This window comes from Corythoichthys intestinalis, chromosome 20, assembly GCF_030265065.1.
Source record: "Corythoichthys intestinalis isolate RoL2023-P3 chromosome 20, ASM3026506v1, whole genome shotgun sequence".
NCBI classification, from domain to species: domain Eukaryota; kingdom Metazoa; phylum Chordata; class Actinopteri; order Syngnathiformes; family Syngnathidae; genus Corythoichthys; species Corythoichthys intestinalis.
The window spans coordinates 1,244,161-1,256,785 of NC_080414.1; positions in this window are offsets into that span (position 1 = coordinate 1,244,161).

Sequence of the window (12,625 nt, forward strand, 5' to 3'; positions counted from 1 at the left end):
TCAAGTCCTGTCCTGTCCAAGCCCTCGTGTACCAGTCCCTCAGATTAAGTAAGTTTTGTTTGAACACTGTCTTTTTGATCCCCAGTCCTTTTGGTTGTACTTTGTGTTTTTGTTAGTTATTATTAAAACGTTTGAGTTCACAGTTACCTGCATTACAAGGCGATATTACTAAACAAGACACGCTGACATGTACGACAAGATTATAGGTAAGATATGTAGCGAGAAATTGAAGCAATTTAAAGCTAGTTTAATTTTACAGCAGCAGTATTTCGCAAGAGCCCAAGAAATGAAAGAGAACGCTACAAAGGCTAGTTGCAAGATTTTGTGGAAATTATTAATTAAAAAAAATAATAATAATAATAAAGCAAATGTGACACACCGAATGGCTTGCTAAAATTTGCATATCGTCAGCTAGATGTATTTCCGGTTGACACCATGTGGGGGGCCTGTTGACCAGGGAAAGAGGGGGACAGAGGTGGGGGAGTCTATAAGCTAAGTGATTGAAAGGGGTAGAGTGTACACAAATCAGTTCTGTGATCTAGAAGCCAGTAATTGTGTTAATCCCTTGTGAGTGTAAGCCCGTTGGTGACCGACCCCACGCTGTCCCATCGCCACTCCCGGCACCGCCCACCCGAGTGCGCCCTTATCACATCCAGCTGCGTGCGAGAGCCACGCAAGACGAGCGGAGACGGGGCCAACCGGGGGGTGGGGTTAGCGAAGCCCATCACTCCCGCAGCCCAGCAAAGGATCCATTGCCGCCCCATTGCCGATTTAGAAATCGACCTTTGAGAAACCTACTGTATAAATCCAAACGCAACCGGAAATCATGAAAAATTGGACGGCGTCAAAGCTACCGATTTGAAGCCTTGAGCGTTACGTAACCGCGGGAGGACGCTTCTTTTCCTGGAAAAGGCTCTCGCAGTATATCTTCCCCAAAAAGCCGGCCCGCTTCCTCGCGAAGTGGTCTCGGGGGAAACGAGAGGAGGCGAGCGCTCGCGTCGTCTCGCTTCAGTCAGACAAAGTGCATCGCACTTTTGCACGCCAGCGCGCAGACCGACAGATAGCCATTTCACGTCGAGTCGAAATGGATTCAAAGTCCAAGCAAAGGCGAAAGATGAAAATGAAACTCTTAAGTCAAGGAAAGCGCTCATTTAAAATGAAGATGTTTCTATTTGGATATCGCCAGCTGTTCTCCCTGCCTGAAATAGACACGCTCGTGATTTGTACACTCATTAAACAGCTAATGAGCGCGGCATATGGCGTGTCGTCCAACGAGCGGTCGCCGTCACCTCGACATTTACCGCCCTCCGCGGTCTCGTTTGTCTTGGGAATACTCGCTTATTAACAGCCGACCCGTTCCGCGTTCTGTTCCTCGCCATTAAGAGAGTGACAATTTGAAGGGAAAAAAAAAAAAAGTCATTGGCTCATCAGGACCGCCGGGCGTCGCACCTGACTTTTTGCGCAGCGGTTTAGCGTTCCGCCGGGCGGGTTGTATCTGGCGGCCCGCCGGCGCTAATCTGCCGCAAAGATGACCTTTGATGGCGCTGACAGCTTCTCGGGGCCGTCAGCGGCGTAATCCTCCGCCTCTTATCTGCGCCCGCTCTGATGTCGACTTAAGTCTTCTTCTCCGGGATGGGGAAACTTCTTATTTATACGGCGCGCCGACACTCTGCGTTTAACAGTGAAACGCTCGAAAGGATCCGTCTATTTACACGTGTCACTTGTTAGTAATCCTTCCTTAGAGGATTTCTCCAAGTCATCGGCCGCCGTCGACAATGACAGACGTCCAATTCGGTCGAGGACATCTATCGGTGCCTTTGACGGCGCTAGACGTCAAATCCGTCATCCATCCCAGGGAGAAAAGGGATGGATAGAAATACATAGAACAAAAATGATAAAGCATTTGAAAAAATTTAAAATATTTTACTTGCGTTTTTATTTTCAAAAACATGACAAATCAAGTGGAGAAACCTAATTACAATACATAGAAAAAACAATTGGATGTATTTGTGTACTTAGCAAAAAAAAAAAAAAGGCGTCCATGGAAAAAATCAGCAGGGCTGAGAACGAAAAGTCGTTTTTGCCATGTGGGAAAATGGATTTTGCCAAGCGGCATTTTGTTTTGCCAAGTGGCATTTTTTTTACCGTGCAGCAAAATTGAATTTGTCACGTGAAATTTTTTTCACCATGTGGCTTTTTTTTGCCATGTGGCAAAATTGATTTTGCCATGTGGCAAAATTGATTTTGCCATGTGGCATTTTTTTCGCCATTTGGCATTTTTTTGCAATGTGGCAAAATGGAATTTGCCATCTGGCATTTTATGCCATGTGTCAAAATGGATTTTGCCATGTGGCATTTTTTTGCCATGTCGCAAAATTGAGTTTGCTATGTGGCATTTTTTGTACCATGTGGCAAAATGGATTTTTCCATGTGGCATTTTTGTGCCATGTGGTATTTGTTTTGCCATTTGCCATTTTCCCCATGTGGCAAAATAGATTTTGCCATTTGGCGTATTTTTGCCATGTGGGAAAATGGAATTTGCCATGTGGCTTTTTTTTGCCATGTGGCTTTTTTTGCCATGTGGCAAAATGGAATTTGCCATGTGGCATTTTTTGTCATGTGTCAAAATGGATTTTGCCATGTGGCTTTTTTTCTGCTGTCTGGCATTTTTATGCCATGTGTCAAAATGGATTTTGCCATGTGGCTTTTTTTCTGCTGTCTGGCATTTTTATGCCATGTGGCAAAATTGATTTTGCCATGTGGCATTTTTTTCGCCATTTGGCATTTTTTTGCAATGTGGCAAAATGGAATTTGCCATCTGGCATTTTATGCCATGTGTCAAAATGGATTTTGCCATGTGGCATTTTTTTGCCATGTCGCAAAATTGAGTTTGCTATGTGGCATTTTTTGTACCATGTGGCAAAATGGATTTTGCCATGTGGCATTTTTTTGCCATTTTTTTTCCATGTGGTATTTTTTTGCCATGTGCCATTTTCCCCATGTGGCAAAATAGATTTTGCCATTTGGCATATTTTTGCCAAGTGGCATTTTTTTGCCATGTGGCTTTTTTTGCCATGTGGCAAAATGGAATTTGCCATGTGGCATTTTTTGTCATGTGTCAAAATGGATTTTGCCATGTGGCTTTTTTTCTGCTGTCTGGCATTTTTATGCCATGTGTCAAAATGGATTTTGCCATGTGTTTTTTTTTAATTTTTTGCCACGTGGCAAAATTGAGTTTGCTATGTGGCATTTTTTGTACCATGTGGCAAAATGGATTTTTCCATGTGGCTTTTTTTTGCCATGTGGCTTTTTTTTCCATTTAGCATTTTTTTTGCCATGTGGCATTTTCCCCATTTGGCAAAATTGATTTTGCCATTTGCCATTTTTTTGCCCAGTGGCAAAATGGAATTTGCCATGTGGCATTTTTTTGCCATGTGTCAAAATGGATTTTGCCTTATAGCATTTTTTTCTGCCATCTGGCATTTTTTTTGCCACGTGGCGTTTTTATGCCATGTGTCAAGATGGATTTTGCCTTATGGCATTTTTTTCTGCCATCTGGCTTTTTTTTTTGCCACATGGCATTTTTTGCCACATGGCAAAATGTATTTTGCCATTTAGCTTTTTTTTTGTTGCCATGTGGCAAAATTGATTTTGCCATGTGGCATGTTTTTGCCATGTGGCATTTTTTTGCCATGTGGCATTTTCCCCATTTGGCAAAATTGATTTTGCCATTTGCCATTTTTCTGCCATGTGGCGTTTTTATGCCATGTGTCAAGATGGATTTTGCCTTACGGCATTTTTTTTTTGCCATCTGGCTTTTTTTTTTGCCACGTGGCATTTTTTGCCACGTGGCAAAATGTATTTTGCCATTTAGCTTTTTTTTTGTTGCCATGTGGCAAAATTGATTTTGCCATGTGGCAAAATTGATTTTGCCATGTGGCATTTTTTTGCCATGTGGCATTTTCCCCATTTGGCAAAATTGATTTTGCCATTTGCCATTTTTCTGCCATGTGGCGTTTTTATGCCATGTGTCAAGATTGATTTTGCCTTATGGCATTTTTTTCTGCCATCTGGCATTTTTTTTTTTTTTTTGCCATGTGGCATTTTTATGTCATGTGTCAAGATGGATTTTGCCTTATGGCATTTTTTTCTGCCATCTGGCATTTTTTTTTTTTTTGCCATGTGGCATTTTTATGTCATGTGTCAAGATGGATTTTGCCTTATGGCATTTTTTTCTGCCATCTGGCTTTTTTTTTTTTTTGCCATGTGGCATTTTTTTGCCACGTGGCAAAATGTATTTTGCCATTTAGCTTTTTTTTTTTTTTTTTGCCATGTGGCACAATTGATTTTGCCATGTGGCATTTTCCCCATTTGGCAAAATTGATTTTGCCATTTGCCATTTTTTTCTGCCATCTGGCTTTTTTTTTTTTTGCCATGTGGCATTTTTATGCCATGTGTCAAAACGGATTTTGCCATGTGGTATTTTTGCCACGTGGCAAAATTAATTTTGCCATTTAACATTTTTTTTTGCCATGTGGCAAAATTGATTTTTCCATGTGGCATTTTTTCTGCCATGTGGCATTTTTTTCTGCTATGTGGCATTTTTCCTGCCACGTGGCATTTTTTGCCATGTGGTAAATGGATTTTGCCACATGGGGGAAAAAAATGCCATAAGGCAAAATCCATTTTGCCACATGGCAAATACCGCTTTTGGTTTTCGCTGTCTCTCAAAAAAATATTGAGATAATTTTGAACCAACAGGCATCAAGGGGTTAAAGACGAATCAATGAATGAGAAACTCATTGTCAGGCATCCAATCCAATGGAACTGGATTCTATCAAACAGTTATTTTGACAAGACGGTCAAGTTGACGTTTTTCCGAATCCCGACTTGACCTCAATTCGCTCGTCGCGGCGGAAAAGGAAGCCCCCGGGGACAACGCGGCGCGCACGCCAAGCCGGCGCGGGCGACGAGCGTTCGTTCTTTCTGATGCGAGCCGACAGCGCGCCCACTTAGGCGCCGGGATGCCCGAGCCCATCTCGGCCGGGCCGCGTGACGAACGGATCCCGCGCTTCGTCCCCGTCCTCGACTCGTCAACCGTCGTTGACGACGATAGAGGTCCAATTCCCTTGCGGGGTTCTTGTACCCTGCTTGCTGCATGCCCGGACGGGCCCGATGACTCGCGCAATCTTAGCCACTCCGGAGCCCTGTAACTAACTAATTGCACAGAATTTGTTGACTAATTAAACCCCTGCTAACTTAAAGATTAAGCCTAATGTCAACATTTCTGAACTTGCCGTTTAAGACCTCGATTATCTGGATATTAAATTTAAGACATTTTAAGACTTTTGAATGGACCCGCGGGAACACTGGCTTGACGTGGGAGGGCTGGATGAACCAAGATTTGTTCATTCGCTGCTAACCTCCTACATCAAACGGATTGGACGTCCAATAGTGATAAACTCATTTAAATTGACAGGAAAAGCACATGAAAAGACCTTTCATGGCCCCGACCATAATGGCCACCCTGAGGTCATGTTGCTAGGAGCGTCATTCCCATCACTGTCAATGCAGCGGCATTCAAATAATGTGATAACTAGCTTATTTCTCAATGTATCATTTGATCAATGTCTAAGCATGTGCTATTTAGTCAGCACTAGACGTCCAATCCATTTGAAGTTGGAGGGTTGGCAGCCAATGAACGAACGAGACGCATTTTCCTCAGTGTTTCCCAATATAGAAGCGCTATTTTAGAAATTTGGGGAAATTACAATTGTGAATTTAAGTGTCTGTGACAGCATAAAAAAATCTAAAATAAAATAATCTAACAATAATTATGCTAATTAGTACTTAGATTAATTATTTTGAGACAGTTCGACTTTATACAACAATTTGGCAAAGAGGGATTGTTCAGAACGAGGAAAATGTGACGAAGAGAGCAGCAAAATGTCATTGTTTCAATCTCTCTACTCCAATATTTTTACAGGATATTCTTTTTATCTAATTATTTTCCCCAATTGCTAAATAAATGGTATGGTCATGACAAATAACAGTCTTGGGCTAAATGGAATATGAAATATTCAAAATGCATTTATTCAGTATGACAGGGCAAAATTACTGCATAATGGTCAAAACTGTCCACTTCTTGCACCTCCCGAATGGTATTTTATGCCACCGGTGTTAGTCCGGCTTTTGTCATTTCCCTGCCCTGGCTGCGGAGAGTGTAAACAAACCAGGAGGCGTGACAGCTAGCCGACATGCTAACCCGAACTGAGCGGCATTTCAAAGTCTTAGTCTCGCCTTTCAAAACGAAAAATCGCACAAAACTACCCCGGATTATATGTCACACGGTGACGGGGTTGTCGATTAGGAATGGGAACCTTTGGTACCTCACGATACGATACGATTTGCGATACAAAGCTCACGATAACGATGATCTGACAATATAGCGATGCAACATTTATGGATACATTGGTCAGGAAATCGTTCTAGGATATTCTAAAAACAACTAATAAACATAAAAACAAGCTTCTGCTGTGAATTGGAGTGAGTTTATCACTAGTAGACGTCCAATCCATTTGAAGTGGGAGGGTGGCAGCCATCCCTTCCACTTCAAACGGACTGAACGTCTATGGCCGTCAGTGGCAGCCAAAGCCAGGCAATGAGGTCATTTTGGGCCATTTAAGGTCATTTACCTGTTGATGTTCAGTTACTTCCTGTTGATTTAGGGGGTATTTTATGGGTCACTTCCTGTTTATTTTGAGTTACAGAACAGGAGGTGACCTGGGAATCACCTAAATAAATAGGCAGTGACTCAAACTCAACAGGAAATGACCTGTAAATGCCCTAAAATGAACCGCAAGTGACCTGTAAATGCCCTGACAATCGGACAGAATGACTGTGAATGCTGGTTTCGAATGAACGAACGTTCCCAGTCTAAATGGACTGGGCGTCGTGCACCGTCAATGCAGCCTTAGAGTTATGGTGGAAGATTTTGGTCGCAACTTGATGGTTCCTTTTTATTTATTTTATTTTTAGACATTGACACCTTTTTAAAATGATATCTCGATTCCTGGCAGGAGCATATTGATAATCTTTTGGGATACAAAGTATCAAGATATATCACCATTTCGATATTTTGTCACACCCCTATTGTCGATTGTCTTTAGCGATCGGCAACCTCCCCCCGGCGGCGAGCAAGTGACAGCTCGTCGTTCCTTGCTGCGGGCAGGAGAGCTCGTTTGCAGGGGGAAGCAGCCGGAAAATAACCACCGGACAAACCGGCCGACGTCGGAGCCCGACCCGAGGATAGTGGTCGATTGCCTGTGTTCAGCCAAATTTTTCACCCTTATAATATTTTCCTCCCAAAGCTGTTGTGGCTGTGAATAAGCCCTCTTTTACATTCAGTTGGATTCTCAATGTTATCCAAAGGTGCCAAATAAACAAGTAACATCGTAAGCATACATGTTCAACAGGAATATGGCGTAAATTAATGCTGAACTACAGGGTGAAGACGTAAACAGTGAGAGAGTGGCATGCAGTTGTTGTGTGCAGCTAACATGGCAGGATGTGTCAGAGGAGAACTTTTCTACATGTCCGTCCATGATCAAACAAGTAAATATTCCCTTATTCAAAGAACGTTTGTAGTATTTACTTTGTAATTGCTTTGTTCGCTGCCATTTTTAACACAAAGTTGCCATTTCTGATGGGGTGCAAAATTTGACAGAACACCGAGCACACGAAGAGGGCAATCAACCGAGTATAGAGCTCTTCCGGCGGTCGTCAGCCGAGTGGCCTTCTTGGTGAACAAGTAGCATTGTCAGTCACAAAATGCAAGCCACCTCCGTATTAAAACATGTACCATGATCCCAGTATTTGACATAACACAAAACACGATGTTTACTCCCGTGTAAGTCCAATGGTCCCACAGTTGCTTGACTTGTTTTGGCCAATCTCGGGGTGAACGGGAACTTTTTAAAACCCAAAAAGGCTCACACGCCTCCCTGGTGCAGCAACAAAATGCTGCAGCACATTTTGTTGGTGTGATGCAAAAAAAAAAAAAAAAACTGAATTAATGCACAAAATCTGCTGAATACGCAGACCATCTGCATGCTATAAAGCAATGCTGTATTGTGAGATGCTCACATTCACATTCCTCCTTAATCCAGGAAGTCATTTTCACAACGCGGGATTAAAAAAATTGAGTATATAAATCGATCGCTTCCACACACATCCAAGCAGTCCATTTCCTTCAGCATTAAACACTGCGTGAAATATAAAATACACATGCTTTTGGCCGTCATAGGCGCTTTAAGCACCATTGAAAGTTATAAAACAAAAATCAAATTGAAAAAAAATCGAGATCGGATGATATAAAATAATAGAAAGTCTTGCTCTTCTGCACTTTGTCAGCTCCGAAGCAATAATTGGAAAAAGCCGGTAAACACTTCTCCCGTTGCCGATTAAGAAAGAAGAGATAAGATTCAAGCGCTCTTCCTGTTTGCTTGTTAAATATCATCAAGCCCGAATGGCGGGGGGAAAAAAAAAAAAAAAAAAAAAAAAAAAAATCGATCCAGCCTTGATTTATGCCCGCTTCCTTCCTGGATGCGGCTCAACTTAACGGGGTGACCTCGACATGCCACTAAGTTAATGAGCGCCGGCGTCCGAGAGGCATTATTGGCAAAAAAATAAAGCCCCGGCGCGTTAACGGCTTCCATTTCCACAAATCCGAACGCGTTCATCTTTGGCGGTAAAATAGCAAGGTCGCTCGCGTGAGATCATCTAAAAGCGCGAGAGGCTGTTAAACGGCGTTCGTTTATTTGACCCTTAACTCAAAGGTTGCCGTTGACAGCGAGAGACGTCCAATCCAAAAATGAATTTAAAGACTGAATGGTGGATAGACTAGCAAAGACCTAGGCATTTGCTTAAATGTATAAATAAATTATCAACTTGTGTTTCAAAGCCGTTTTCCAGCTTTCAAAATGGAGTCAGTACAAGGGGTTAAGACTAAGGTGAACGCGTGGAGTTTGGCCTTTTGGCCAGGTCTTGGTGCTGCGCCAGCGTGGGTCCAGCAGTTCCGCTGGCGTAGTTCCGGCAATCTGGCGATTCCTTCATATTTAAAAATATTCTTGTAAGTTAATTTTACTGCTGACACTGCGTTTTGGGGTCATCAACATGTTGTGCCCCAAAAGTCCGCCGACATATAATAAGGCAAAAGGAGTCCCGAAAATATAAAAATGAGCAAAAAAAATTTACATATTTTTCCATTTCTAAAACGGATTTTTGTGGTCTTGTTCAGTCTTTGCTCGTCTGTTTTTGTGTCGTGCGACTCAAGAAATTCTTGGTCTGGGAAGTTTTGAAACTTCATTCAGAAGGAGGTTGGAGAGTTTCAAAACTTTCGACATGGCAAAACCGCAACTACAATCTGATTGGACCAAAAGAAAAACGACACCAAGCACTAAAAGAAGCGATAAAATAAAGACAACTTTCGAGGATACTGAGGTTGTAAATATAGGTCAGTGCCAGCGTTTCATATTTCCACAGTCCCCGAACGCCCCTGCCGGTTTGACCGATCCGCGCCTACGGAAGGAAACGGAAAAAAGTCAGCGTCGGTGTGGAAAATGTGGAAATGGTTATTGCCGCGAGGGCCAAGTGTCCCATTTTTGGGGAGCTTCTCAGCCGGCCGTGTCGCATGATTGAAGCGCGTGAGCGAGCGGCGTCGGTAGAGGTCGGCCGGAGCCTCCGGGGCCTCTCTGGTGGCGTGACTGCGACGCCAAATTTACAATGGGATTCGGCCGAGCGAGAGCCGTCATTCTTAGCCGGCCAAGAGGGCGTCTGCCATGTGCTCGGATGGCTTACGTCGATAGATTCAGTTTGGCCAAAGATATTTCTTGTTCATTTTTTTAATGAACTAAATTGGGCTGCCATTGACGTTGCTAGACGTCCAATCCATTTCGACTGGAATTGCAGAATGGATTGGACGTCGAGTGCCATCAATGGCACTGAAACATGAACATTCACAGCCATTTGTCCACGCCTAAATGGACAGGACGTCTATTGCTGTCAATGTTTTGCCATGGGAAAAAAGGGGCAAACTATACGAATGAATTGAAATTTGATGGGTAACCGTCTTGGTTTTTTTTTAATGGCGTTTCTTCAGCACGCCACACAGCACAGTTTGACCAACAGTCGCCGTTCAAATATCAAAATGACTGGAATTTTCGCGCGACGGAGAGAATTTTTTGAATGACCCCCCCCAAAGTTTTTCGTTCCCCCATAAATGAGTTTTTAGGGGGGAAAAAATTAAATCTTCAACATGTATCCACTCTACAATTTTTGACCAAATTGCATAATTTACAAATCAAAAATTCCAGGACACTAAGGAGCATAAAACTTGCCAAAAACGGTTCCCCCAAAATGTGTTAAAAACCGTTCCATTCATTTCCAATGGGATGACATTTACAGCAATGTACGTCCAAATTTCCCATTTATTTTCAATGGTAGAAAAACGTGTGGTTGTGATTTTTGACTAAAAACCTACCATTATAGCCCACGGACATTCAACTGGTGCCCAAGTAAGTTGATGCGATTGACAGCCACGCACGTCCATGGCATTAACGGCTAAATAAGTCCTAATTTCCCATTCATTTTCAATGGGAGGAAAACATAAGTCCTTGTAATTTTTGACCATTTACCATGACAGCCCATTGACATTCAACTGGCCCCCAAGTAAATTGATGCCATTGACAGCCATGCACATCCAAATTTCCCATTCATTTTCAATGACAGGAAAACCTGTGTGGTTGTGATTTTTGACCAAACACTTACCATTACAGCCCGTTGACATTCAACTGGTGCCCAAGTAAGTCAATGCAATGGACAGCCATGCAACAGAACCTGTCACAAAAATGTCCCCAAATCAACAGGGTGTGACCCAATATGAACAATAATCATTTCACCGTCAGTGAAATGTGGTAGTGAATGAGTTCATGAACATTAACACTAGAACTACCAAGGGTGGATCAGTTGATACAAATCACTTTTGTAACCAGAGAAAGGTCATCTAACACTAATCAGCATATTTTTTGTGAGCATTGAGGTCCTCAATAGTCATTCCCACTCACAGTCACAAAACCACAGGATTGGATTGGTCCTATTAGCATCTTGAGTGTTTGCAGGGCAGGGCTGCCTTGGCTTTGTCAGACAGTGGACTGCTCAGGCAGGCAATCTGGCGGACAACCTTTTTACTGTATGTACTGCATACTGAAGCTTGTGTTTGCTGTGACAAAACAGCTGTTTCAGCTGCTGTGGAAAGTTCTTCGGTCATTGTGTGCTTCAACGTAATAAACCGTGAACCTGGACAACTGAATGTTGGACTTGTCAAGACAAAGGAAAGTGCTTAATGGGAGTTCTAACACTCAATTTTCTAAAAAGTAGACAGTCTGGTTTCGCTACAGTTCTGGATGCTAGTCTTAGTTTCATGCCACATGGCCCTCTCGTCATTTTTACACTAACCCGAAGTTAAGAAGTCTGGATTTGCAAGTATTCAAGATGCTAATTGCAGCTATTGTTGGAACTCGCCCCCCTGCCAAGCCGCACGGAAACGGCGACAGCGGAACGGAAATGCTACTCCGCTGCTTACCGCTCCCGCGCGCCATCCGGGAAGGCGGAAATTCCGCGCGTTCACCTCTTGTGTTAACCCTTTGTACTGACTCTTACGCTGACGCTACATAGAAAAGTTTCCGAGCAGCGAAATCTGTGTTATCTCAGTGTCCAGTGTTTTTTAAGTCCATGGTGGAGTAGGCCGGGCCAAAGGTGTGGCTGAGTGTTGTTTCGGGGCCATCCCTCTGGCCGGTTTTGGGCGGTTTGGTTCGTCCGTGGATGGGACGTGGTTGCGACAGTGACCGACACTGGTCTTGACGTCCCAAGCGCCTGCTATCAACTTTGTTATCCGGGCTGGCTCTACTTGTTTTAGGACAAGGCGCGCTGCTCTTTGTCCTTGTTGGTGTTCGGGAGAACTGATTGCGTCGATTGCTCGTGACGCACACGCTGTGATAAGATGGCGTTGTATATCTATTCTGCTTCTTTTCATCAAACTATGGTGTGCTATTTATTATAAATTAGGTGTGTGTTAAAATGGTACAGTCCTACAGTAAATATGAGAAATGATGCTATTCCCTGATTAATTATATTACTTGTTAGAGTAATGCAAACAGTTAGACCGTGCCTACGAGAAACTGTACCATTTTTCCATTTCCCCCTCATGAGCCCTGATAAGGTGATTCACTTTACTGTGTCCAAGGGCATGGAGTCAAGTCTGCCTAAACTATAGTTAGATGAATGTGTTAGACTAATGCAAACAATTATATGGTGTGTGCGAGAACGGTACCTACTATCCAGAGTAAACCCACACCTTCACACTTAGGCTGCTTGATTGCTTGTAGCCAGTTTGGTATCGGGGTCATTTGACGCCTTTCTGGTATTTCTTTGTAGCCCAAAAAAACTCCGGGACTTCCAGTGTTTAAGTGTGAAAATATGGCAAAGAAATTTGTTTGAACGTGTTCCTAGCCGTGTCAAATTTTCAACCCGGTGAACGTAATAATCGCACGTGTTCAAAACCAATGAG